This window comes from Euprymna scolopes, chromosome 35 (genome assembly GCF_053919585.1).
Source record: "Euprymna scolopes isolate OS-2025 chromosome 35, ASM5391958v1, whole genome shotgun sequence".
Taxonomy (NCBI): Eukaryota; Metazoa; Mollusca; class Cephalopoda; order Sepiida; family Sepiolidae; genus Euprymna; species Euprymna scolopes.
Genome location: NC_136516.1, coordinates 70438427 through 70466087, shown reverse-complemented (window position 1 = coordinate 70466087; position 27661 = coordinate 70438427). Strand labels below are relative to the sequence as shown.

Below are 27661 nucleotides of genomic sequence, written 5' to 3'. Positions count from 1 at the left end.
CTTCCCAATATCAGCGCTTGCATCCTGCGAATGTGCCGAGAAGTGATTGTGAACAATCATGGCGTGGGAAACGCTCAGCTTTGATGCTCACATGTGCATATCAGTGCACAAAATTGAACATGAAATTAAAAAGAAAAAACATTAAGTTTTGAATTAAATTCTTAGGATGATCTTTCTATATAAAGTTAAGTATATGTATATGTTTATACTAACTGTAAATACCCGGTGTTGCCTGGTTGAAACATATTGCTAGTGGGCGGGGTTAGTCACATACTCTTTAAGATACACCAAATATCCTAACTTGTTACGAAAAGTGATCACGATAGATTTAGAGAAGCATAAAACTCATCCATGTTGGTCTATGAAAAATCAAACGCAAAGTCACTCTCATAGTAAAGTGAATAGTATCAGTAAGTAAAGAATTGCCTTTTAGAAAGGTTTTATTAACTGTAAAATACACGTACGCTCTTGAAAGGATAGGATCGAGCGGGAAAATGAAACAGAGGGCGCTTTTATTATGAATGTCAATCCCAAGGGGGATAACTCTTAACAACAAATTAAATCATAACATTTTCCCCGTCCTAAAGTATTCAAGTAAGGGGTAATTAATTATAGACAAATTTTTTTTTTTTTTTTTTTTTTTTTTTTTTTTTACAATCACATAAGAATCATTTTATTTACAAATAACATATGAACCCAAACTGCAGTTTTTTCAGTATTTAGTCACAAAATCCTTATATTTACTAGGGAATTGTCGAACTCGGGACGACCTCCGCACAGATTGGCAGGAATGCTGATTTTCAGTATTATTTTTTAGTGAAATCTGATTTTCTTCAAGATCAGACGATTGATTTTTGTTTTCCTCATGACCAATGTTTTCATTAGTAGAAGGTTCAAATAAAGTCTCTGAAGTAGTAGGATTATTATTAGAGTTTTCTTCATTTGATGAGTTTGGAGCTAAGTCTCGAACGTTGACAGTGGTTTCAGTACCAGAAGGTAGTTGAACATAAGCGTAGTGGGGGTTGACATCTATTAGGGTGGCAGGCGTTACAGGAGGGTCATGTTTACTTGTTTTAGTGTGGTTTCTAATATATATTGGGCCTGGTTTAACCCAAGAAGGAATTGAAATTCCGGAAGCAGATTTACGACTATATTTAAAAAGTCTATCATGGGGAGTCATATTAGTGGCAGTACAAAGTAATGATCTAATTGAATGAAGTGCGTCCGGTAGTATGTCTTCCCAATAAGGTAGTTTCATTTGATTAGAATGTAATGTTGTTTGAATGGCCTTCCATAAGGTACCGTTGAGTTTTTCAATCTGTCCATTACCTTCAGGATGATACCTACTTGTTTTAGAAGTAGCAATTCCTTTTTTGTGTAAAAAATCCTTTATTTCTCTTGCTAAGAAATCAGAAGCACGGTCAGTATGTATCATGTCAGGCAAACCAAAAATTGAAAAGAGTTTGTTTAGACAGTGGATAATGGTTTTGCTTGTCATATCTCTGCAAGGAAAAGCGAAAGGAAAACGGGAATACTCATCAATTAGAGTAAGTAGATATTTGTTGCCATGTATAGAAGTAGGTAGAGGGCCTTTAAAATCAAGATTTAATCGTTGAAAAGGTAATATGGCTTGAATGAGAGTCCCTCCATTGGTATTGGCGAATTTGGGTTTCAGTAATTGACAGGATGAGCAAGAGTCAGTAATATTCTTAATTTGATCCAAAGTAAAAGGGAGGTTCCTCGTTCTTATAAAATGGCTTAATCTTGAAACACCAGGATGACATAATTGTTTATGTAAATCACGAAGATCTTGTAGATTGTAAGTAAGAGCAGAGATGCGAGAGAATGTGTCAGCAGCAATATTTTCAGGTCCAGGTCGATAAACTATAGTGAAATTGTATTGGGATAATTCTATACGCCAACGACATATTTTGTCATTCTTAATTTTAGATTTTCTTTTATTGTCGAATATGAAGCTGATGCTCTTCTGATCTGTGATGACTTTAAAGTGCCTGCCGAGTAGAAAATGTCGCCACTTACGGAGAGCTTCTACAATAGCGGCTGCCTCTTTTTCTACTGCATGGTGCTTAATTTCGTTAGTATTGAGAGTTCTTGAAAAAAATGCAATAGGACGACCTTCTTGATTTAGTGTTGCAGCAATGCAATAGTTACTAGCGTCCGTTTCTACTTCAAATTCTTTATTTGGATCTACCGTTATTAAAGTGGCGTCTTTTAGATCATTTTTCAATGTTTGAAAAGATTTTAATACAGATGGAGGTAGTGGAAATTCTTTGTTTTGATTTAGTAATAAAATTTTATCAGAAAATTTTTTTAATGAATTTGCAGTAATAGGAAAACATTCCAACTATTCTTTTTTGAGATTTAAGATTCAGCGGAGGTGGCATTTCGAGTAATGGTTTTAGTCTTTGATAATCGGGAGCTATTTGATTATTTTCTATGGTGTAGCCGAGTAGAGTAATAGAACTAGAAGAAATTATGCTTTTATTTTCATTTAAAGTGATGTTATATTGTTTAGCAATTTTGTAGAATTTTTGAAGATTGTAATCGTGTTCTTCTTGATTTTTCCCACATATAGTTACGTTATCAACATACACAAAGGTATCGGTTAGATTTTCTTTTTCTATAATATAGTCTATGCTCCTCTGGAAAGCACTTACTCCATTGGTGACGCCAAAAGGAAGACGAGTAAATTGAAAAAGTTTGCCACTTACTTCAAACGCAGTGAATTTACGATCAGCATGATTTATAGGTATTTGGTGATAAGCAGATTTTAGGTCGAGAGTAGAGAAGATGTTATATTGAGCGATGTCGTCTACCATCTTATTGATATTAGGCATTGGGTAAGCGTCTAGTTCCGTGAATCTATTGATGGTATCGCTGTAGTCGACTACCATTCTTTTCTTATGATTCTCATTCGAAGTTACAAGAACCTGCGCTCGCCACGGAGATATCGAAGGTTCAATTATGCCTTCTTTCAACATTCTAGCAGTCTCTTCTTTTATGAATTTGTTGGCGGCAAAAGTGTAATGTCGGGATTTTGTCGCAATAGGAGTAGTATGAGGAGAAAGATTAGAAAAGAGAGGAGGGGGTGGAACGTTTATGGTAGGAAAAAAATTATTCGTGTTTATAGCTCCAATTATAAGTTTGTCTCTAGGACCGTCGAATTTAAGTGTTACTTTTTTATATTTTTTTAAAATATCTTTTCCGATTATTAAATCAATGAAAAGGTTTTCAATGATTTCAATTGTTATTCCAGAATGGGTTTTATCTTTCAGTATTAAATCCACGACAGCTTCGCCAGTTATTTTAGCATGTTGATCGGAAGCAGCCAGAGCTATAGTTTTGTTTTTAGGTATTGTGAAGAGTTTAAGTTTTTTAGCAGTATTTTCATTAATGAATGTTTTTACACTGCCGGAGTCCACCATAGCGTTCACGAAGTGCCCGTTAATTTGGCATTGAGTGAATGTGACATCTTTGGAGTTAGTTCCTAGTCAGGATAGAGAAGGTGAGGGGTAGTCAGAGTCGTCATAAAGAACAGCAGTATGAGTGTTAGAAATAGAAGATTTACACACTTTAGCCCAATGACCATTTTTTTTGCATTTTTTACATTCGGCGTTTCGTGCAGGACATAAATATTGAGGATGACGTGATTTTCCACAGAAAAAACAAACCCCTTTTGGATGCATATTTTCTTTAGTCACAGCTATACGATTGTAGCCCGAAGGATTATTTGTAGCTGCTACAGTAAAGTTATTTGCGTAGCTTATCGAATGCTTTTCTGCTTGTTCAAGAGATCTGGCCGTGGCATATGTGTCTTGTAAAGTCAGGATGGGTTTTTCTAACAGTCGTTGTCGGATGGACGAAGAAGAAATTCCGCCGATGAAAGCTTCCCGAATGTATTGATTTTTGTTTTCTTCAGCAGAAACCGCTTCGAAGTTACATGTTTTGGCAAGCATTTCCAATTGTAGTATGAAGGCATCTATATTTTGTGTTGTTTGTTGCTTCGTCGTCATCAATCGATATCTATTATAAACAATATTTACAGGTTTTAAATAAGCGGCGTCCAATGTTCTTAATGCACTATCGTAGTCGGTTTTATCGCTTATTAAATCGAAAACAGAGGCTGAAATACAATTGATCAAGGCAAAGAAATTATCTGAAGTGTTTTCGATTAATCCGTTATTATGTGAGCGGATATAATTCTGGAGGGTTAATTTCCAATGCCTATAGGATTTTTCGGAATTAGGGCATGTAGGTTCCACCTCGAATCTGTCGGGACGTAAGATTCGATCCATTATTTTTTTTTATTTTTTTTTTTTTTACAGTTAATAAAATTAAAGTGAATAGTATCAGTAAGTAAAGAATTGCCTTTTAGAAAGGTTTTATTAACTGTAAAATACACGTACGCTCTTGAAAGGATCGAGCGGGAAAATGAAACAGAGGGCGCTTTTATTATGAATGTCAATCCCAAGGGGGATAACTCTTAACAACAAATTAAATCATAACACATAGCTTAAATAAATAAGTTTACTTCCGGTTTTAAATGAAACTGTTGTCAGCTATTAATTATTGAAAATAAATTTAATTAAATATAAACTAAATTAAAAATAAATAAATCAACTTTAAATAGAACAATTAAAAGGATTCTATTACAACAAACAATAAATAATATCGAACTAATTATTAAAATAGATTTTCTTTAATGTAATATGCAAATGAGGTTACTCACTGACTGTAGATTTCATTTGAATAAATAGTATATATAGAAAACATGCTCGAATAAAAGTGTATATAAGTCCGTTTTTAGTATGAAAATTAATTTGTGAAACAGTGCACATATTAATTAAATTGTAAACAAATAAACTGAAATATGACTTTATTATTAGTGTTCAGATGATTATTCGGAATCAGAAAAATCGGAGCTTTTTAGAGGTATCAGACTTGGTATTGTAATCGGAAAAATTTGAGCCTCTTTTCCGATGCCAAAACTGATTTCTTAAATTATCTTTTTTATTTGATTTTGGTTTAAGAAACATCTTTCACTGTTTGTAGTAATAATAAATATTTATTGATTTAAACATCCAGTAAGACTAAAATCTCTAGACCAACCCCTCGCAAGTGTGTTTTTACATTTGAGAAAATATAGGAACATTTAAGATGTGTTTTTATGGTAATCGGGACAAAATAACAATTTTTATAGTTAAATATTTAGAGATTTATAAAGAATCGGAATCAGTAATTGTATCAGAATCTGGAATTTAGTATGGAATCAGTAATTGTATTGGCACCGAGAAAAATATTAGAATCATCCCATCACTATTTATTATAATAGATATTTGTATGTACAAGATTAACTCCTAAACTAATTAACCAATCATTATGAATTTTGAAACACAGCTCCTAGGCTAGCCTAAGGGGTTTCAATGTGGTCTATATTTAGTTTAATTTAGTTTTATGCAAAAGGTGTAAAATGGAGGCAGAAGCCATTTGTGAAATTTGAGATATCTCCGATTTCTGTGAAATTTTCTCATTATAAATATTAGACATCAATAAATTGAACTCCAATCTCTGGTCCCCCCTCGCCAATCTTTCACGAAAAACACCCGTCTAGCTGAATCCACTGTGAAAAATTTCCCCCACTCTATATCTGTGCCTAAATCAAAATGCGGATTCCATGAACAAAGCTTCTTTCTTAGAACTGCACGCCTGTGGAACTCTGTTCCGTCTGCCTGCTTCCTTCCGGACTACAACTTGGATGTCTTCAAGTCCAATGTTAACAAATTCCTAATGAACCGCCCCCTTAATTAAACACTTCATCAAATCTACACACTAACGTAATGTACTTGCAATAACCCTTATCCCTGAGTGGCTTCCGGGCCTTGATAAGTGGTGATCACTGTGTAAAAAAAAAAAAAAAAAAAAATTGTCAATTTTTGTCATTTTGGAATCGTGCTAATTTTGCTTTTAAAGATTTGTTTTTCATAAATTAAATTTTTTTATGTTTTGTAATTTTTAGATGAGAACTGATAATTCAAACTACTATTCTCATCTCGCTTGTTGTTATTTTCACAACGTTCCAGCTGATTTAATCTCCAGTCTTTATTTGGTATATCTTTTCGAACTTGGACATCTTTATGCCAAACTTGTAAGCCTATGCAAAATTTCAAATTGAACCCTTTACTTAACCAATTTTTCTTATTTCATCAGTCATGATCGGGTAGAAATGTTAATTATTATATTATTCTTAGTAAATATCACGTATGGTAAGGGTTGAACCTTGTTGTGACGTGGCTCGAACACATATATTTAAGAGAAGTGAAACTGGTAGTTATAGTTGAAACTGCAAGTTGGAAATGCGAACTCATAATGAACAATTAGCGGTTTACTTGCCAACTCAGCTACCAGCTATTGTTACCTGACATGGACGTCTATTATTGTACCTATCAGAATAAATCTATTCTATATTATTATATCTGTGTATTATTTTCGACTCCACAATACAAAAAACCTTCATCCTGCAACAGACCAGCACTAATTAATGCTTTTAAACATCATGGATCCGTGAGGACAATTCTAGCATGAATTTTCAAAGCTTTAAACCTAATCATGTCTGGATGTGCAGGATTACTAGTTTCAAAATTTTGTAAACTACTATTCTCATCTTGGTTGTCATTTTCACCACGTTTCAGCTGATTTAATCTCCAGTCTTCATCAGATGTATCTTTCTGAACTTGGAAATCTTTATGCCAAACTCACAAACCTATATAGAATTCTGAACTTAGCCCTTTATTTAACCACATTTTTTAGTTTTGTTAGCCATAATCGAGTAGAAGTGTTGATTATTGTTATTCTTATTATCACCTGTAGTAAGGGTTGAACCTTTTTATGACATGGTTCGTATACATGACGATGGTCCACGTATATTTAAAGGAAGTGAAACTGGTATAGTTAATTGAATGTGTGAATTGGGAAGGCAAACTAATAGCGAACCATTAGTGGTTTATTTGCCAACTCAGTTACCAGTTGTTGCTACCCGACACAAATGTCTATTATTGTACCTATCAGAATAAATCTATTCTATATTATTATATCTGTGTATTATTTTCCACTCAATGATACAATAAACAAGAGACCAGCACTAATTAATCCTTTTAATCATTGCACCATGAATCCATTCAGACAATTCTAGCATAAAAACCTAATCATGACTAGATGTGTAGTGTTATTACTTAAAAAGTTTTGTGTAGGTTCTCAAGTTCGATATAAAGTACGAAAGAAGGTTGAAGGTTATAGCAGTTGAAATGTTGTAAAATTAACACCCCAGAAGTTAACAGTAATTTGAAAAATTCAAATTTAATATTTTTTACATAAAAAAAAATATCAACGTTTTGGGGGGTTATCTAATGCTAAAGCAACATGCCTATTACAAAAGAGTCATTGTATACTATTAATTGAACACAAGATGCTATTTTACCTGTGTAGGGATATTGAGAGTTCATGCCTTCTCAACAGTATCTATCCATACATAACCAGACTAACATTACCGGAACTTTGATAGAAAATTTCTTTCCAAAAACCTTCCATCTGTGGAACACAATATCACAATACTACTTCCCTGCTGACTGCATCATGGTCAAATAGTCATCAAGTCAAATAGTCAGAAATATTTATTGAGCTATCCTCTTACGTAATGAAATCATGCTAATTATGCTTGGCGTTTTCAGTTCTTTCATAGTACTGTTGATTATTCAACTGATAACCATATCCTCGAATGACCTTTGACCTTGGTAGATGGTGACTATTTAGTATATAAATTTTTTTCTTTATCAGAAACTCTTTCATGTAAAAGAACTCACAGTTTGTTCATATCAAACTACAGAAAATTCTTTTAACTGTTTTATTGTAATTTGACTCCATAGGATTTTTTTAAAGCACAAAAATGACCCCAAGAGAAAAAGAAAAAAAATTCTTTTGCTAGAAACAAAATTATCCAACAGAATTCTTTATTCATTAGCCATTCTATTGCTATTAACCTGGTTCTCATAGGATGAAAGACCATAAAAACAGATCAACTTAACGAGATCCATTCAAGTTGAAGATGCAGACACCGGTAGAATACATAGGAATGTTATTTACGGATAATAAAGCGTTTTACAAATCTTTTAATAAAGGACAATTTATTTCACTAGCTTATTTGGCGTTATGGTAAGATTACTTACGAATGTGCAAGGAGACCAGGTAATGATTTTACCAAAAACTTAAAAAAAAAAAGAAAAAAAACTAAAAAAGTCCACCAACGTTGTTTTCGCTCTTCATCAACAACCTGCTGACATTAATGGACAGTGCAACATCTCATTTTATTTTAACTGTGACGACTTGAGTGTGTTCCCAAGCTCTTATGACAATGACACACAAATTCCTGTGTCACACCCAGACTCTTACATAGCATCGACATACCTGCAGTCGTTGCTTGTTTTTGTGTCTGAGTAGGCGGAGGACTGAGGTATGGTGTTCAACCCAGCAAAGCTATTGTCCTCTAGGTATCTCTGTCCCGTCCCTGTTCATGGGATTTGGTTTCAAGACACATTTGTGCCATTCTAAAAATTTCATAACTATCTGGGAGTAATAATATTTAGCAATCTCAGGATTGATGACCACTTGTCTTATATATCCAACAGGATTAATAAGGAGTCTTATGTGTTGCATATCCTGTGCTACCAAATTCCTCACAAATGGCATTTGCTCACGAGGCAATGATTTGTCCCCATTTGGAATACGGGTCCCTAGTGTTCAACGGAGTTGGCAAGCTATTCTCTGATTCTCTTAATCATCTACACCATTGTGCCATCAGATATATACTACATATTCCTTGCTGCAACCCTGTTTCATCTGGAGTATATGATCTGCTTGGATTAGATCTGCTGTCTACTCGCCAGAACACAGTTGCTTCTGTTGCCTACAGGTTATCTCATAGTTCTTGACCCACCGCAATGCTTAAATACCGTCCTATGCTGCAGGTGAACAGGCCAAAACCTGTGATGATATATATTCACATTAGACCCTCTACATAATCACACTTGTGTTTGCTCAGAGATGTACTGGCAACCTCTTTTCACATTGTGTTCTGCAATTCTGAACGTGCTGCCTCAGAATTATGTGAATGAACATGTATCACTGTCAAATTTTCAGAGTTTTGTATTGGCTATCGTGATGTTCTTAAGTTTTGTGCATTCCCTAATTAGCTAACCTCTGTCTATTGCTAACAGTTTTATGACCATGGCTTAATAAAAGGGGAAAAAATGATTTGTTCCAATTCTCGGGAAATATGAAGGCAATATCTCAGCAGTCAACAACTGATTCAGGCAGTTTGTTCCATATTTTAGCAATATTGATTGTGGTAAAATGTTTCGGAAAGTCATGGAAGCTATGCTGTTTTCTGACTTTGTAGGCATGTCCACACATGAAGATCAAAAAGGTACTCAGGGTTGCTATTGGTGGCAAGATGGTTAATAATTTGGAAGGAGGGGGGTACCAAGTCAGTTGCTAGCCGTCGTAAATTCAATGAATTAAAGCCTAGGAAAGCAAGGCTACCAGAGTATAGCAGGTGCCTGATGGAGAGTATTCACTTGGTTGCACATCTTTGAATGGCGGTCAACGATAGAACGATAGGGGTTTCAAACTGATGATGTAATTCTAAGTGCAATCGCACTATAGCTGTGTATAGTTTTAAACAGATGGCTGCAGAGTGGCTAACAAAAGCCTTACTGCAATGATGTCAAGACAATCGCCTTCTTAACAATTTTAGAGATATGCTTTGTCCAATGCAAATCGCTGCTGACAATAATGCGAAAGTGACGTCCACAAAAAGACTTCTTGATATTAATCTTGTGGAGGGAGTATGTGAATACTTGATTTTCCTCTCTAAAATCCATGGTGGCACACTTGTCCACTGCAAGCTTATTGAAATCAAAAATACAATGGCGTAACATAAAATCTAATCTCATATAAAAAAAAAAATAACTAAAAAGTTCAATCCTTCATAAAACATGTCGGGTTTTTTTCGTAAACAAGTCAACCATTTGAATCTTTTGTTAATAGTTGAAAAACATAAAAAAATGAATTATTTCGTGATTTTTCGAAACTTAAAAGAAATTTGGAAGCATTATAATAATGTCGAATATAAACTTAATTAAATTGGCTTTAAAATTCTCAGAAAATCCTCGTGTATTAAATGATTTGGAAACTATTTATATCCAATACTTTTATAAATAGAGATTAAAATATTACCTTAATGAAACAATTATAGTTTTCTAACAATTTGGTTCAATTAATAATTTAATGACCTTAATAATCAAAATTAACTTTCAAAATCCTATTTAAAAAGGGTTAATTCCTATTTCAGTCACCCAAATTATTAGAGTTTCAACAGGGTTTATTTGTTTACCTAAACTATGTTTTAATAAAAAATAAAGAAAATTGTGTCAAATTTTAGCGTACACATGGACGCTGAAATGAAAAGTCGCCGCCAAAATATAGTTGCCATCTTTACAAACAAACCAAGGACAAGGTTAAGGACAGATAACTCAAGTTCATAATTTTCTAGTTATGAATTTGAGTTTTCGATTTTCTTTAGCTAACCCTTTTTTCCCCAACTTATTTATAAAGATAAAATAATTAGGTGACTAAAATAGGAATTAACAACATCAAAAAATAATTTGACCAAAAGCAAAAGGTATAGTAAAAAAAAATAAATAAATAAAATAAAATACAACAAAAAATTAAACTAAAAATGCTCCTGGACAATGTCGGATATTTACAGTTAGTCGATTTTTTTTTTTTTTTTTTTTTTTTGTTAATGACTTTAACGTATTAAGGATTTTGGTTAGACCGGGTATGAAGTCAATCTCCATTAAGGTATAACTAACACGAAGTGATCCTTCTGTTCTAGGCGTTCCAAACCCAACCCAAACGTGAATAAAAATAAATAAAATTTCGAAATCTGTTTCAAAGCTATTTGACCAGATTGTATGTCTGTGTTTCTCGCTTATACGTAACTACATACATTTACATCTTCTATTATTATTATTATTATTATTTTATTATTATTATTATTATTAATCGAATATTTATTACAAAAAAAAGAAGAAAATTTAAAAATACTATAAAAATGTAAATATGTTTTATTTATCACATAATATTTTTTATTCTTACTTATGATATTCTTTTTTTGGTTGTATCGCTGAATGCGACGAACAAGAAACGGTTTTAATAGAATTGTCGCGCAAGATCGCATGTCTGTTTCTCACTTAACGTAACTTTTAACTTCGGTATATATACATGAAGAAGAAGAAGAAGAAGAAGAACGACGAATGTTAAAAAAAAAAAAAAAAAAATTCAGCTTGTAGGTTTACTGTAAGCTGAATTTTTTTTTTTGAAGTCTTCGTTCGGATATCTTTCTTGATTGAGGCAATTTTAATTTTTGTCCCACCCAGAGGGGCCCTTTTTGGAGTACTGGATATCCCTCATACCCCCCCCCCCCAAAAAAAAACAACGAGAAAAAACAAACTATCTTGTGTCTAACTTGCTTATTGCTTATGCTTCGGTATTACCCTTAAGACTTCTAACCGAGGAAACACCAGAGCTACTTGTGAATAATCTGTAGTTTTTTAGTTGTGGTGTAAACACTTAAAATCATTCGCAATTCTACCGACTAAAGAGTTTTAATGTTTTTCATTTACAATCAGAAAAGGTTTAATATAAATAAAAAATAGACGATAGAGAATTTCTCGTCCAACGTCGTTATATATTTTTTTTATAGTATTCCTCTTTCAGAAAGAAGAATACAATAAGTTCCCCTGCTTTAAAACGAACGCTAAAGAAGTTAGCAAAAATATAATAAAACAAACATCAAACACTGAAATAAAGAAAGAAAACATTCTCATCTTTGTTTTCTCGTTTTTCTTTTTCCCCTCCCTCCTGAAGTTGAGAAAGAATGAGGAGGGGGATGGCAAGAAAAAGGTTGCGTATTTCCAGTTTTATTTCCTTTTCTGTTTCCTCTAAGTTGCCCCCCTCCCCCACTTTATTTAACGATGAAATGGATTCGCCCTAAAAAGAAAAAACAAACAAAAACAAACACCGGAAGAGTCCAATCACCCCAACAATCCTGTCACCCCCCACGTGCGCGAAACGCCAGCTTAACATACGCGAGTAGGAAACAAACATTACGGATTTATTACTCGACTTGTTTGTATTTTTTTTTTTTTTTAAAGACAGGATTTCATGTAAAATAAACTAACTTGGGACCACAATAGGTAAGTAAACGTTTTGAAATAATAGGCGGATTACTATTTTAAATAATATAAAATGTGAGAAGTCAAGATTAGGTCCGGCCTTTTTATTTTTGTACAGTGTACACCCTCTTCGTAATAATATCTTATTCTCCGCTTTTTACTTTCTTAGACTCTCTCTCTTTTTGCAAGCTATACAGATACCGCGTTTTACCTATATATATATATATATATATATATATATATATATATATATATATTACCTACTATTTACTATTGTAGTAATTCTTACTCTCTATTAGTTTCGAATATAAACATACGTGCGTGTGTCTTTAATTGACATTACAGATTAAGATTTTAGTTTCGTAAAAAAAACAAAAAAATAAAGATGTTATTCCTTCGATAATAAAACAATAAAAACAGTATAATTTTAAAGTTAAGTTTTTCTACGTCATGCTTGCTGTAATATTAATGTAATATAGTAGTTACTAGTTATAGAAACGTTTGTATATAAAAGTGATCTGTAATTTGGTAACTAAGTAAGTAATACTAATAAGTATATATTTTAAAGGTGTAGATTAACAGTTCTGTCGAATCCCCTGCCCTTAAAAAAGAAAAAAAAAAAAAATTATAATTTTTAGGCGATTACGTGTGAACACATTGAAAAACGTGACTGAAAGAAAAAATAAACTAGAATTATTTTAGAATTTAGAATGGTGGCACTGGATCACTCAGTTTCACATTTAAATTTAACGACCCCCCCCCCCGCAGTTCCGGGTCATTCTAAGCTGTTAGGGACGTTAAAATTTTTTACTACTAACTTTAACTACAATTGTCCAGATCGTAAAACCTCATGTAAAAAGCCCTCCCCATTGTATTAGCAAACTGATTCTTCACGCTTAATTCTTATATTTCGCATAGCTTTTTCAGGATATAGATATTCTATGATATAGAATCTCATTTTGGGGGTTGGAGAGGTGAGGGTGCTAATCTACAATGTCTTCTATGGAAATACCTGAAAAAAACTTTTGGGTTTGTATTACTGTACACATAGATTCGAAAAAGTTGTCAAAAAACAAATATATAACACATAAATGTTATCAAAGGCAAGATAAGTTACTTTTCTATCAAACTGGATATATTTTTCATGTTTTTATTCAATGTAACATGTTTATTCAGCTCGAAAAACAGTGTTTACCGATGTATTGGAAAATTCAAGATGGCGTCTGACTCCCTCTTTAACACGGTAAGTTTGGGAAAAGTGTTATAAATAAAAAAACTAGACAAAATACTATTAAAACCCCGCCGAATATATGTCAAGCTATGTTACGGTAACCTATAATGAGCGAGTATTTAACAGTATTTTATCCAGTTTTTTATTTATAACACCTTTTCCCAAACTTACCGTGTTAAAGAGGGAGTCAGACGCCATCTTGAATTTTCCAATACATCGGTAAACACTGTATGGCTTTCGAGCTGAATAAACATGTTACATTGAATAAAAACACGAAAAATGTATCCAATTTGGTAGAAAAGTAACTTATCTTGCCTTTGACAACATTTATTTGTTATATATTTGTTTTTTGACAACTTTTTCGAATCTGTGTACAGTAATACAAACCCGAATTTTTCTATAAAGTGAGGTCCACTTTACTATATAAATTAAACGTATCACCCATTTTCCGATCAGAAAGCATTTATTGATCGCTCAATTATTGTAGGACAGAACGAGTAACTTTTTTGTGGTTCCAAAATAACCACTAAAATGTTTACTGGTTCTGTTCTGAATTGGGCGATCATTTTACATTTAAATTTATACAGTAAAATGACCTCCCTCTTTAATATAATCATAAAAAAAATAAAAATAAATATTGCCAAGGTGTTGACATGTAATCATGCAAAAAAAAAAAAAAAAAATGTTTTCTGTTGACAGCCTGGATGCAAAGGATAAAAAAAAGATTACCAAAATAATTAACATTCCACTTCCACTTTACATCATGGAAATTTAGTTCCGTTTGTGTAAACAGAATACATAATTTTTGTGAATTACTATTTTTTTTTTTTAATCGTTTCATGTTCTTTTGACAACTTGTGAATAATTAGTATTTTATTTACTTTTTTGAAATTAATCAAAAATTGAACATTTTCTTGGTTATACTTTGTATTTGTTTCATCCACATCCTAAAAAAAAAATCAGGTTTCCTTTTATTTAATTATTGGAAGTCTTTTGAGATAAGTAATTAGTCCGAAAATAAATAAAAGGTTTCTTTTTGATTTTAAAATTGTGATTATTAAATTAAAAATAATTTCAAATTTTGTTTTAAATTTTGATTGGGTCCAAATAAAAGGATTGTAGAGCAACAAGCACTTGCCACTTCCTAAAAAGTTTGAGGTTCGTCCTTACAAAACTCCTGATATTGTTTAAACACACACACACACACACACATATATATATTAGTGCTTATTGTAAACAAATTATAAATATTGCACTTTTATATGAATAAACGTACCTAACATTTTTGGAATCTGGATTTCTTTCTTCATTAAAGATTATCTTACTAAAGTTGAAATTAAAATAATTTAGTGTTAATATTTTAAAATCTAATATGCATAAACAAGAATGAAAAATTTTTAAAATCTTTTTTTTTTTGTCCTTATGCAGTCAAAGAAATAATGAGATTCTATTTATTATTAAGTTACACACTAACATCCTAGAAATACCTGGAATAAAATAAAGTAGATATAAGAATGCGTTCGTGGGAGGGTGACATAAAAAGTTGATCCAGCTTTTGATCACATACCGTAGGACAAGAATGTGTAACTTTTTTGCGATCATTTTGGAATTACCAAAAAATGGTTACTCGTTCTGCTCTACCCTATTGTTTCAAGAACTGGGATTTTCTAGTTAGGCACTTGGCAGTGGGTCTGGTGGGGTGATCATTTCGTTATATTTATATAGTAAAGTGACCCCCCCTTCTAAAATAATTTGTATATTTTTATTATTTTATATATTTCCAGGTTGTTTAGGTATAATCGCACACACACAAACAATTAACCCATTTTTTTTTTTTAAATCAAACTCGGTTAGTCTACTGGACAAGGCGTCGTGAAAGCTAGGCATTTATTTTGTAAAATATTTTTCTTTCACTTTTTATTTTCTTTACCGATTTGTAAATCCATTACAATTTATTGTTTGTTTAATCCAACTCATTCACGTTTAGAAGGCAAGAAAAATAAGACACTCGCCTTATTCACTCAAACTACGAGACAAACATCAGACTTAAAAACAATGTACACTTATTTTTTTAGTTGTTTATTTATTAAATTAAATAATAATAAATACATATTAAACTTTTACATTCGTTTTCGTACTATATAATTATCAAATCTGATGCATAGGATTGTATCTATAAATCTAAAATGTGAGTATTTCGTAGTATTTCTTCATTGTTTATGTGATACCTCTATGGTTTCACCCTAGTAAAACAAGGGGAGACAAATACTATTTTAGTCTTGAATTTCCTTCAAATTCGCTACTTCCGGTTTTTAAAAAGCAAATCAAAATAAAAATTACTAATTCTTATTATTAATTCAACTTAGCATTATTAATAATAATAATAATAATAATAATAATAATAGTCAATCTAGCGTGATTTGAATACAGTCAAGAGTTAACTAACATAATGAAAACTTTTATGTCTCTCAAAATTCGGTAATGTTCAGAATAGGGTTCCAAAATTATTTTTTTTTTTTTTTATAAAGGATATAATCAAATTTTAAAATATTATTTCTTTGGATATATATTGTATAAAATATACTTTACAGGAAATGTATATTATCCACGGATAACGAACGGAAGAAGCCTTCTTTGCTGAATGTCTCCTCCAAAGGTTTATTTGAATATTATTCAATGAATCTAATGAAAACAATATTTAGAATTTAGAATGGGAGATGGGTTTAGAATAATAAATTTATCGAAAAATTATCCTCCATTTCCAACCTATTATTGTCGAACCTAACCAGGTTGCATTTTAGAGAGCTGGGCGGGGGGGGGGGGCTAATGGAGATAAATTTTCTTTTTTCTTTTTTTTTAAGAGACCGTGATGTTCATACTGAAAAGTAAATAAAAAAAATTAAAATATTTTATCGAGAAAACTACACCAAACTCTCTTAATTCTGCCAAACCCCAAGTTCGAGTGGCATGCCTTCCAACCCTCCCTTAACATAAGCCTCCCTCCAGAAAAGAACTTACAAAATTTAACTCCCTTAAAAAAATCAAGTTAAAGTTATTAGGTTGGTGCAAAAATAATGTTTTTTTGATATAAAGTTGAACGTTAAAAAACATTATTTTTGCACAAGAATGAACCGGAAATGTGAGCATTTAATGTTAAATTTATATGCGAAACTAATCCCGACTCTTAATTGTACCCCCCCCCCTTATGAGGCTATTTACGCATTATCACTTAACAAAAAAAAAACTTGAATCTCATTCTTGAGATGTGATTTAGCTGAAGGTGTTCATTTACAGTAATACCGGAAATTGTGAACATTTTACAAATATTTAAATAGTTTGTGTAAAAGGGGTTGGTCTGTGACTGTTCGAGTGTTCGACTGTTCCTGCCTCCCCACGAGACAGTTAGACACCAGGGTGGTTTTTAAACGTGCAGAAAAGGAACAAAAATAAAAATTGTCTCAGTCGTGAAGGATTTCTCCTCCACTGACAGAGAACAAGAAATTGAAGTGCAGCGAAGAACAGATACTACACTGTGATCTTGTCCCGAAGGCCAAGAATTTTTAACATTAAGTACTAGTTTGCATTTTCTGCAAGACTAAGAAATAACTTTGACAAATTTAGCACCCGAGTTTGGATAATTGGCCAAAATTGTTTAAATTTGTTTTCTTTTTAGTTTTGCACACATTTTTTTCTATATAGATTTAACATTTAAGAACTTTTTAAAATAATTATATTTAGTTCTTAAAGGATGGAGTACTGTTGCTACATCTGGGCAGAAGCTGCTAGAAGCAGCAGCTCATCATCATGCTGTGACAGAGTTCAAAATAGACTTCGTTGTCTAGTGGGGAAATGCCCTTGCTCTTCCTTGCAACCTCTTTCCCACAGAAGAGACATTGTCTACTTTATCGTTGTTTTCATAGCAAGTGCTCGTCTGAGCTCCAATGTATGCCCCCCCCCTCGCCCGGCCTGACTTTCACGAAAAACACTCATCCAGCTGAAGCCACTATCAATAATTTCCTCCACTCTGTGCCTAAACCTAAACGTAGGTTCCATGAACAAAGCTTCTTAAGTGCACGCTTGTGGAACTCTGTTCCGTTTCCCTGCTTTCCAACTGACTTACAATATGGTCGTCTCCAAGTCCAACGTAAACAAGTTCTTGATAAGCCATCCCTCTTAAGTAATCCAATTTACCCAATTTTCATTACTAACAATATTTTCCCATTAACCCTTATCCCCGAGTGGCCTCTGGACCTTAATAAGTGGCGACTCCTTTGTAAAATATAAATAAACTTTTCAATTAAATAGATTTTTTTGGTATTCATGAATTCCGTGAATATAGAATTCCTGCTAAATATCCCCGAAAGTTGATTTAATTTGTGGTGGTGTGGAAGGGTCTTTTAACTGCAAACTATTCATGATTCAAGAAATTTATTCTTTACATCTATAACTTAAAAGTATTTAAAAATATTTTTAATAATCTGGCTCTAAAAATATGTAAGTTATAAAAAATCTTTGTTTTTAAGTGACTATTTTTTTAGTCTTCTCTTAAAACTCAATTGGAGCCATTATTGAGTATCATCATCATGATCATCATCGAAGTTGTGGTTTTTACTTTCATTCATTGAGGAATTTTTCATTGGAATGTCACGGTTTTGAAACTCTTAAGACTGGAGACGAAAGACATGCTTTTGGAAAATCAATTGTTCTTCCTGCTCTCACTATTGGTAAATATTTTAATTTTAGGTAAGTCAAAAAAAATTATATTTAAAAAAAATATACAATTTATTTTAAGAAAGGAAATAAATTTAAAAATCTTACTTTATAAACTAAAAATATTTTTTCCAAAATTCTTTTATGGAATGTTGCTTCTTGGCATTTATTTATTATAGTTATAAAATAAGGTTTAATTTTTTATTTTTGATAATAGAATCTTAATTTTTTTTTTTTTTTTTTTTTTTTTCAAAGTTCATTCTGAATATTTTATCAATGGCAGGTTTCCAAACATGCGTGTGCTTATTTTTCAGACCCCCCACCTCCCACTATTTTTGTCCATTCTGGAAAATCAAAAATTTTAATTCTTAATTTTTTTTTTTTAATACTATTATTCGTGAATCCACAATTAGTATTCTTAAAATTTATATGTGTGCTATTAAATGATATTCATTGATAAAAAATATTTGTGAAAACAAACTTGTGAGCAATTAAAGTAGTGAAAGTGTAAAAGACAATGCTTGAGACACCGCTTCTTCTTCGTAAAAAAGTGTTCCGTGTTCAGTAGTGTACCTTAGCTCGTACAAATTCTCATTTTAAAAAGTTCGATTTTTATTCCAGGATACAAAATGCAATTTAGCAGAAAAAAAAAAATTCAAATTCAAAATTTTGATGAATATGAAGTAACACAGGTGAGATATTCCACGTGTACTTATGCTACAATTGAACTGTGAACTTGCCGACCCCCAAAAATGTGAAATTCAAAATTCGTTGCTTAATTGAAAAAGCACGGATTTTATTCGTCTGATTATTAGATTTGTTAAAAGAAAAAAAAAGAGGGCACGAAAAGTGATTTTTATCTTTATACGAATGTCTATGCAAGTATGAAATGAACTTTATAAAGAAACAAACATTTCAGGAATGTTGAACTGTTTTTACTTTGACATTTTTTTCACTTTTTTTTTTCTTCTGGGATTCTTCGTCGCCTTTTCCCTCATGCGTTTAATCTTTTCGAAATAAAATAATTCTCCATCCATTTAGATTTATTCAAGTTTTGTTTTCAATTTTTCATTAACATTTTCACATTTTTTTTTTTTTTTTTAAGAAGATAAAATTTATTTATTTTTTTATTATAAAAGGAGACAAATTTCGTTTTTTTTTTTTTACTTAATTTTATTGATAAGTTTTATTTTATGAATAAGTTATTAAATTGATTTTATTTCTTGTGATTTTATCTTTATGCTTTAATTTTTTCGAGTATGTTTCACAATCCACATTTTTCCGTCTTTTTCGTTTTCACTAGACTTTTTTATATTTTAAAATCGATATATACTTGATTTAAAAAAAAAAAATTTACGCTCCACAGACGTACGAAAAATGGCAAAAAAATTAAAATATAACAAATAAATGTTATCAAAGGCAAGATAAGTTACTCTTCTACCTATCTGGAAAGGTTTTAGTGGCTTTATTCGCTTTAAAACGTTTAATCGGTTCGAAAATTATAGTGTTTATCGATATATGTAAAAAAAAAAAAAAAAAAAAATGGCGGCGAGCTGACTGTTAAATACGTGAAGTTTGGGAAAATGAGTTAAAACTACAAAATTATACAAAATATTGTTAGAAACCCACCGAATATGTGCCACTGAAACATATATTGGGTGGGTTTCTAGAACTTTTCTTTCTTATTCATACTTTACCAAATCTGCTTTAAAACAGTAAAATTATTACTCCCTTCTCTAGACAACATATTTACATCTGAGTTGAAAAGGTATTATAAGTAACTTTAGTTATGCTATAAAAATGACTAAACAGATGTTACAGTTTATAAATTTTCGAATGAAAGTAAAGTGAAATAATGGAAATGTTTGTGACCTAGCAGTCAGTCGTTTGTGCCGGACTTAATTTTTCAAATAAATTGTAATGAAGAACACTGTATAATACAAAAATAAGTGAAAATCGCCGTGTCAGAAATAAGGTTTGATTTGTCAGTTTAAATGTTGTTATTCAGGCCCGACTTTGAAAACCCGACAAGATAGCTTTATATGTTGGAAAACCTAACTTTTTTTATATATACTTATATTGTCATATCACTCATCTGTTTTTTGTCTATCATATTCTAACCAACTGTCATTGAGTAATGTTTAAGAAAATCTGTAATTAATTAGATTTTTTGTTCATTAGCTTTTCGTTGATTCGTTTGTCATAATTAGTAACAGACGGAAATTTCATTAAATGGCTGTTCTGCGAAATAATATAAAATTAATTGAAAACTTTTGCTTTACCATTTCTGTAGGTTATGTAGAATTTAGAAATGAATGCCAACGTATATTTTATACTAATAAAATTGTGTATGTATGTTATGAATTTGAGTTGTTAATGTTCTCGACTTATTTATAATGAAGACGATTATATTTTCCGGCCTAGTTTTCATTTCAACATTCAACTATTTTTCCAATTTTTATTTTTAATTTCACTATTTGGAGTAATCCTGACGCCGTTTTATTCATAAATAATTTGGGTGACTGAAAATTCACTCCATACCGTCATTAACTTGAAGTTCCAAAAAATAAAAATAAAACTGGACATTTGATTTTTGAGCGATTATCGAGATTTCCCAGATGGCCGTCTCATGTCGGCCATTTTCTTGTTTTAACGTAAAACTCAGCACTACTTGTGTTTCGAAGTAAATAAATGCTTTAAAATAAGTTAAAACAATATATCCAGTTAGGTAGAAGAGTAACTTATGTTGTTTTGTCTAAATCACAAAATGCCCGGAAAAAAAAACGCGCGTACACACACACACACACACACACACACACACACACACACACACACACACACACACACACACACACAGTATCGTTTAAACAAAAAAAGAAGCAAAACAAAAGTCAAAGTTAAAGACTCCCCTCCCCGGCAACGCTGGATAATAATTTATATTTAGTGTGCGATTTTTTTTTTTTTTTTTTTTTTTTTTTTTTTTTTTTTTTGCGGGAGTCTCTAAAATAAAATATGAACCCAGCTTGATGATCAATCAATTCTCTGAAATATTTGATGAGTAATTAAAATGTCGCTGTGATTCAAGATAGACGTGACGTGAGGTTCAGCTCGATTTATCCTGAAGATATTACCCCTAAATAATGCAATAGGTGAAGTTTTTGTTCTTTAGAATATCTACATTAAGAAAACGTGTTCATGTTTTTTATATAGATTTTGACCATTTCTAAATTGAAATGAAAAATGTATTTGAATCTTGACTCATATCTTAAGAATCTTGAGTCACATGTGCAGATTTCGCCGCCTTAAGTAGTTTTCCATGTGACACACACAATGTTAATTCAATATGGAACTTGGAGTTCGCTTAGAATTGTACGGTTCATAAAGATTAAAAACAAATAATTTCAAAGAGTAATATTGTCCGTAGTATTAGCCGGAGTAGTTCTTTGATACAACAGGGATACACGTACAAATTGTTTTTGCTTCCGATTTTTGGAGAATAAATGAAACTCGACTTATTTTTTATTTTTTTGAAGTCAACAATTACTTTCTCATCGACAGTTTAAAGGTTTAAAAGTCAATTTCGAATTTAGAACTCTTGTGCGATAATGATTTTGTAAAAAAAAAAAAAAAAAAAAATCAACTATTTTAATCTATTAATAGATTCAATTAAATAACCTTCATTCTAACTGGTAATTTTTCAGAATGGAACATCGAAACTGTTAAACAATCGGTTATTGGTGACTTTATCTTTTTCTGTCATATCCATGCCACACGTATTTTATCCACTTAAAATTAAATTACACTAAAAATAATCTGCATCTGAATCCCCTACACATAGCAGTTCTGTTCCAAAATTCAAATGTATTGGTTTTAGGAATGAATCATGTGAATAAACATTTTACATGATTGCGACACTGAACATATAAAATGTTTTTTGAATATCAATAAACGTATATCTTGCTCTTTCTTTTTCATTGGGCACTGTTAATAACCTCGTTAAATTCACGGGTTCTCACTTTTGAATACCTTTAACTTTGTGTGTTTATTTGAAGATTGTAATGCTGGGTATGGGGCAGCCAAACCAGCTGCCAACATTCCCCTGCTTTTTATTGAAACCAACCGAGAGCTCTTTTTAGTATCCTCGCTGTTCTCTTAAGTGCAATTGTTTGGATGCGTATGCATATGGCAATGAATAGTGAAACTACATTTTGTGACATCAGTAATCGCCTGACAGAATAAGATGTGTAAAGATGGAATGCAATTTCCATGGTGATAAGCAGTTTTATGCCAAAAGTCAATATCAGATTTTGTGCGGCATCTATTTGATGAATGGTTTCTATGCGATTATCGTTTCTTTGTAAGCATCTTTGATTGAATCTCCTTTTAAAGTTAAATTTGTTTGCATTTGAGATCAGATATAGACAACAAATGTAAGAGATGCTAGAACTGTGAATCTCTGCAAACTGCATCAGTACATTCTTCTTTATCTTTGTGGTAATGTGATGCTGATATTAAAGCCTCTTTCAATATTGGAGTCAATTTCTTGCATAGCCATATTTTTCTCATTTCTTTCACTGTATAAACTGGCCACTAAATCAATTCTCATTAGATCACTTAAGCGATATTTAGCCTAGTTAGTACTATGGAATACCAGGTGATCTATGTGGGGAAGACGGCGACCTCTTCCTGAAAAACAAACTGGCATTGACATTTCCCCTGACTAGGATATACAGGTGACCAAGGACCACTTGTGAATTTAATATTCTCTAGAAACTTCCACTTTTAGAGAAAGATGGTCTTAACTTGACCAGGGTGAATGCCACAACAAAAGGTAGGCCGGCTAGCATTCAACTCTACAGGTAAAGCTGAAAAAAAAAAAAAAAAAATTTAAAGCATAACCCTAAATTGATTGTGTGTGTGCGTGTCTGTTTATCACAGAATATCAGGTGAAATCAACCTGATCTTCTGTAAGATTATGTTCCTATAAGTATTATGTTCCTATTAAATAACTGAGGAGTTTCTTTCTCCAAAACTAAACCAAAGATTATATAAACAATGTGTTTCTTGCAGTCTATAAAAGTAAAATTGTGTGTGTGTACATTTCCCTATCAAATAACTCTGTCAATATTCAATCTACAGACTTGAAATTTGATATGAGGGGTATTGAGATTTGGGAAAATCTTTTTAATCGGTTTTTGGCCAAAAATTTGGCTGTCAAGGGATCAAAGTTCAACGATTTGACCTTTTAAAAGCTCTATCAAACTCTTCCGCCAATTTTGGGTTTAAAGACTTGAAATTTTAGATGTAGGTTCCTTGGACATGGATCAAACGTTTTAATTTGATTTGAGCCCAAAACAATGAATGTAAAGGGGTCAAAGTTACAAAAAAAAAATGTCTTCTCAGCCAATTTTTGGTCTAAACATTTTAAATTTTACATAAAGTGTATTCAGACATAGGGCAAGCTTTTTAATCGATTTTTTGCCAAAGTTTTGGCTGGCAAGGGAGTCAAAGTTCAAAAGATTTTACCTTTGCGGTCTCTAGCAAACTATGCAGCCAATTTTGGGTTTAAATATTTGAAATTTTACATAAAGGGTATTCAAACATGCAAGTTTTTAATCAGTTTTTGGGTGAAAATTTGGCTGCCAAGAGGTTAAAGTTGAAAAAGTTGACCTTTACAGACTCTACCAAACTCCTCCACCAATTTTGGGTCTAAAAACTTAAAATTTTAGATGTAGGCTACCTGGACAAGAGTCAAACTTTTTAATATATATATATATATATATATATATACACACACACATAGTCACATAAAGTTATGAACAGTACATAGGGCCAGAGTAAAGCTGGGCTGAACTGCTAGTTTTCTGTATAAAACTACTTCTTTGGCTGACACTTGTTTGCAAAGATAATATCTCTCCTTATATATAAAAGGCATTTTGTGTGTGTGTGCGTGTGAGTTCATTCATTCCCTATAGACTCCAAAATGGCCGGGTCAACATTTTTGAAATTTCACACTAATGTACTTTGAGTCTGGGAATGTTAGAATGCCTCCAACAAATATCAAAAATCAATAAAATTCAATTAAGAAGAAACACTCTAATTTTGATCAAAATTAACACCCTTTTACAGCCTAACATCACAAGTGCATTTGAAAATTTTTATCCCTACAAAAGCAGAAGGGCCCAGTGTATAAAATCAACACTAGGTTCTTTCAGATAGAGGTGTGTTCAAAATGGATGTTTCTATTTAAAGCACAATTGAACCATGACACTTGACTTTTGCATTTTAAACTTTAATTCAAACCTTTATATAAAAATATTTTTATAAAATCAACCGTAGGTTCTCTACAGTGCAATGTAGACTACAATGTATTGTGGACTAAGTCACTGCGGATAGGCATGTGAAGCTTCCTCCTGGTGAGCTCCTGACTAGAGCAGACAGTCAATCGATTTGATTGAAAAAATGGTCGATTTCACTGATTTTGATTAAAAAAAATATTGAAAGTGTAGAATATTCGTTGAATCTCATAAAATCCCAGTCAACGTCAGGTCTCCCTGCTAGTCATTATTTAATGAAAATTTTCCATTATAAAAATAAATTACAAAGAGAAGAATGAGATCCATCTCGGTAGCCACGATTTAAATCTGTTCCTTGTTGGGCTGGTGTAGCTTTTCACCACTTATCCACAATTTTATGGTGAATCAAAAATCAGGTCTTAACAGATAACTCCAATCTTTGTTTTAGATGGACAGGCTTGACTCCTGTATGTCTCTCCCGCTCTCTCTTATATATGTTCTCAGCTGTATAATAAATTGAGCATTTCATTTAATAACGGAAATTAAGTAGTCATCACATCACTCTTTTTAACATCTATTTTACATGCTGGCATATGTTGGATGTCTAGTAGAAATTGATTTCTAAACTAACCCCTCTCTCTCCAGGTCTTTATCCTTCTTTCTCTTGAATCCATCCTTGTCACTTCTGTTTTCCTTGATCTGAGCCTACAACTGTTCTACATCTACTAACCACACAATTCTCTATTTTTTCAATATGGCCATATCAATGTAGTCTCCTGTTCTGCACATCTCCCTATACTGTCCAGATGTAATCTTCCTCTGATGTCATCAGTTCTAAGCCTGTCTTTAAGATTCACATTACGCAACCCTCGAACCATTCTCACATCATTTCTTTTCATGCAACTTATGTCCTCAGCCAGATTTCACTTCCATACATCATCACACTGCATCATACCTGATAGACTCTTGATTATCAAACACGTTATACTTAACATAATGTATGTAGTTTAGATGTTATTGTGATAATTATTGAGGATAATCTTATTAGCTTTGTAAATATCACAGATAACTTTATCAAAGAGCTTCTGTCAACTAAGTCTAGCTCCTGGTGTTCTCATAGCATAAATGTTTGGAACAGACAGAAAAGGTGAAAGGCAGGTTACTCACAAAACCAACTTTCTTCAGGCCGACAAATCTTATTTTTAGATGAGTCTAAAAAGATCACTTGATTTTCAAAACCAGGTTAGATGAGTGTCTTAGTAAGCTTTATTGCTATCCATCTCGGAGTGAGCGAAACTAATATCAGCACATTTATTCATTTAAGTTGTTTTTATTAGTGATAATAGCAACGTGGGAACGCCGCCTTTGTATTCAAATTCGTTTAACTAAATGATAGTTTTCTTCCTTGCATGCAAATACCTGCATTACGTTGTTTCTTTTGATTCGTCCCTTTTTATTTTTATATATTTGCATATATAAATTAACTATGCACACGAGTTTCTTGCTAAATAGCAATCTTCAGCATGGCTTGACTGTGTTCATTTAGATGTGTGTGTGTGTGTGTGTGTGTGTGTGTGTGTGTGTGTATGCTACCAAAAATCAAGAGAAATTTTTTTATTTACAGAAGATTATTGCTCTATACTAATTGGAAACCATTGTTTCTTCTACCAGACAGCTCGATCTATAAATAGGGGGACACACACGTATAAAATATAGTCCTCCATGAATATACTAAGATGAAATATTTACTGTGGGTTATTAACAGAAGTTAATTTTAATATTTTATTTTGTCTTCAGCCATGTTATATTTACGTATGACATTAGGAATAAAAGAAAATCGAAAATATAAGACCGAGAAACGAATGATTTTACTAGTTGAGTTAGAAAAGTAATTCTCACCATTTAAAATGTTTTTTTTTAATTTTTTATTTATTTTTTTTATTTTCATTGTTTATAAAAAGCGTTCCATTTCTATCTGAAGCTTCACTAAAATAAACAAAACGTTGCCAAAGCAACGCTTTCTTATACATGATCAACAATATAATCATAGCGATTATAGCAGAGAATACAGCAGACATAAGGATACATTAGGACTCCAGATTCTGAAGAATTTGAGATCTCTTGTTAAATGTTTAATAACATTACTACGTAGGTATTACGTTCTTAATTAAAGGCTTTTACAACAAACGCTAATAATTAAGTGAATAACTGAAATTGTAATGCAGTAAGCACTTTATTTTTAAACTTTTTTTTATTGTTTCTTTTACTTTTGTTTTTTGCCTTGTAAACAAAATAAATGCCAGTTGATTTTAACAACCATTCTTAGATGTTTTTAAACATTTTTTTTCTCCAGTGCTTGGCTTCACATACTGGTCATTAACTACTTTACCTATGCAAATGGAACTGCCAAACTACTGAACGAATGTTTCTCGCTTTCACGCATTTAGTATATTTTGCTGTCTCTAATCTTTTGGATGTTTCAGTTCATTTGTGTTAGGTAGTTGGTATATTCACAAATTAAAGTCGTTTGGTTATCTCATTAGTGTACAATTTTTTTTTCTCTTGAATTTATCAAAAATCTTTTGTAAACACAATCTTATATTTGAGCAAAATTACTTTCAAAGATTTACTTTGTAGGATAAAGAATTCATTTATACTACATATAAAAACGTGGGTTGATTATAAGGCTAGCTACCAAAAGATTTTTGATTAAATATTACTAGATCAAACTGACTATTATTTGAACTACTGTTCTCATCTTGAGTGTATTCTCACAGGAACAGTAGTCCAAATTATTAATGGTCATCTCCAAAATTCAGAAATAATAAAAAAAAAAACTTATTGTATCCTTCCACTCTAGAATTTCACATTTTATACTGAAAATTGAGACCTCAGTGTTGCCAATATACATCAGACAGTAGGTATAATATTTGAAAGATACTCTATTAATCTATATAGAAATAAAAGGCAAAAGTGGCGCACGCGTTTTTGTATGTCCACGAAAGGCTTTTTTCAGGGGGGGGGGGGGGGCTCTCGACCACGTTACTATTTTTTAGAACTTTTTATATACTCTCTAGATCATAATATCTACAATTGCGAACGGATGTCGTTTC

General features: G+C 32.0%; 1 protein-coding gene across 17 annotated transcripts in view; it reads left to right on the top strand.

Moving 5' to 3' along the window:
• LOC145259913 (rap guanine nucleotide exchange factor 6-like) overlaps window positions 1-27661 on the top strand; it is a 917527-nt gene that overhangs the window by 635476 nt on the left and 254390 nt on the right. For 4 of the 17 annotated variants that reach the window (XM_080117859.1, XM_080117858.1, XM_080117862.1 and 1 more), the window contains exon 1: window positions 12176-12332. The exons of the other annotated variants lie outside the window; for them this stretch is intronic. The gene's annotated coding sequence lies outside the window, so the exon portion shown is untranslated. Of the gene's footprint in view, window positions 1-12175; window positions 12333-27661 lie in introns of those variants that run through there. 17 annotated transcript variants of the gene reach the window in all.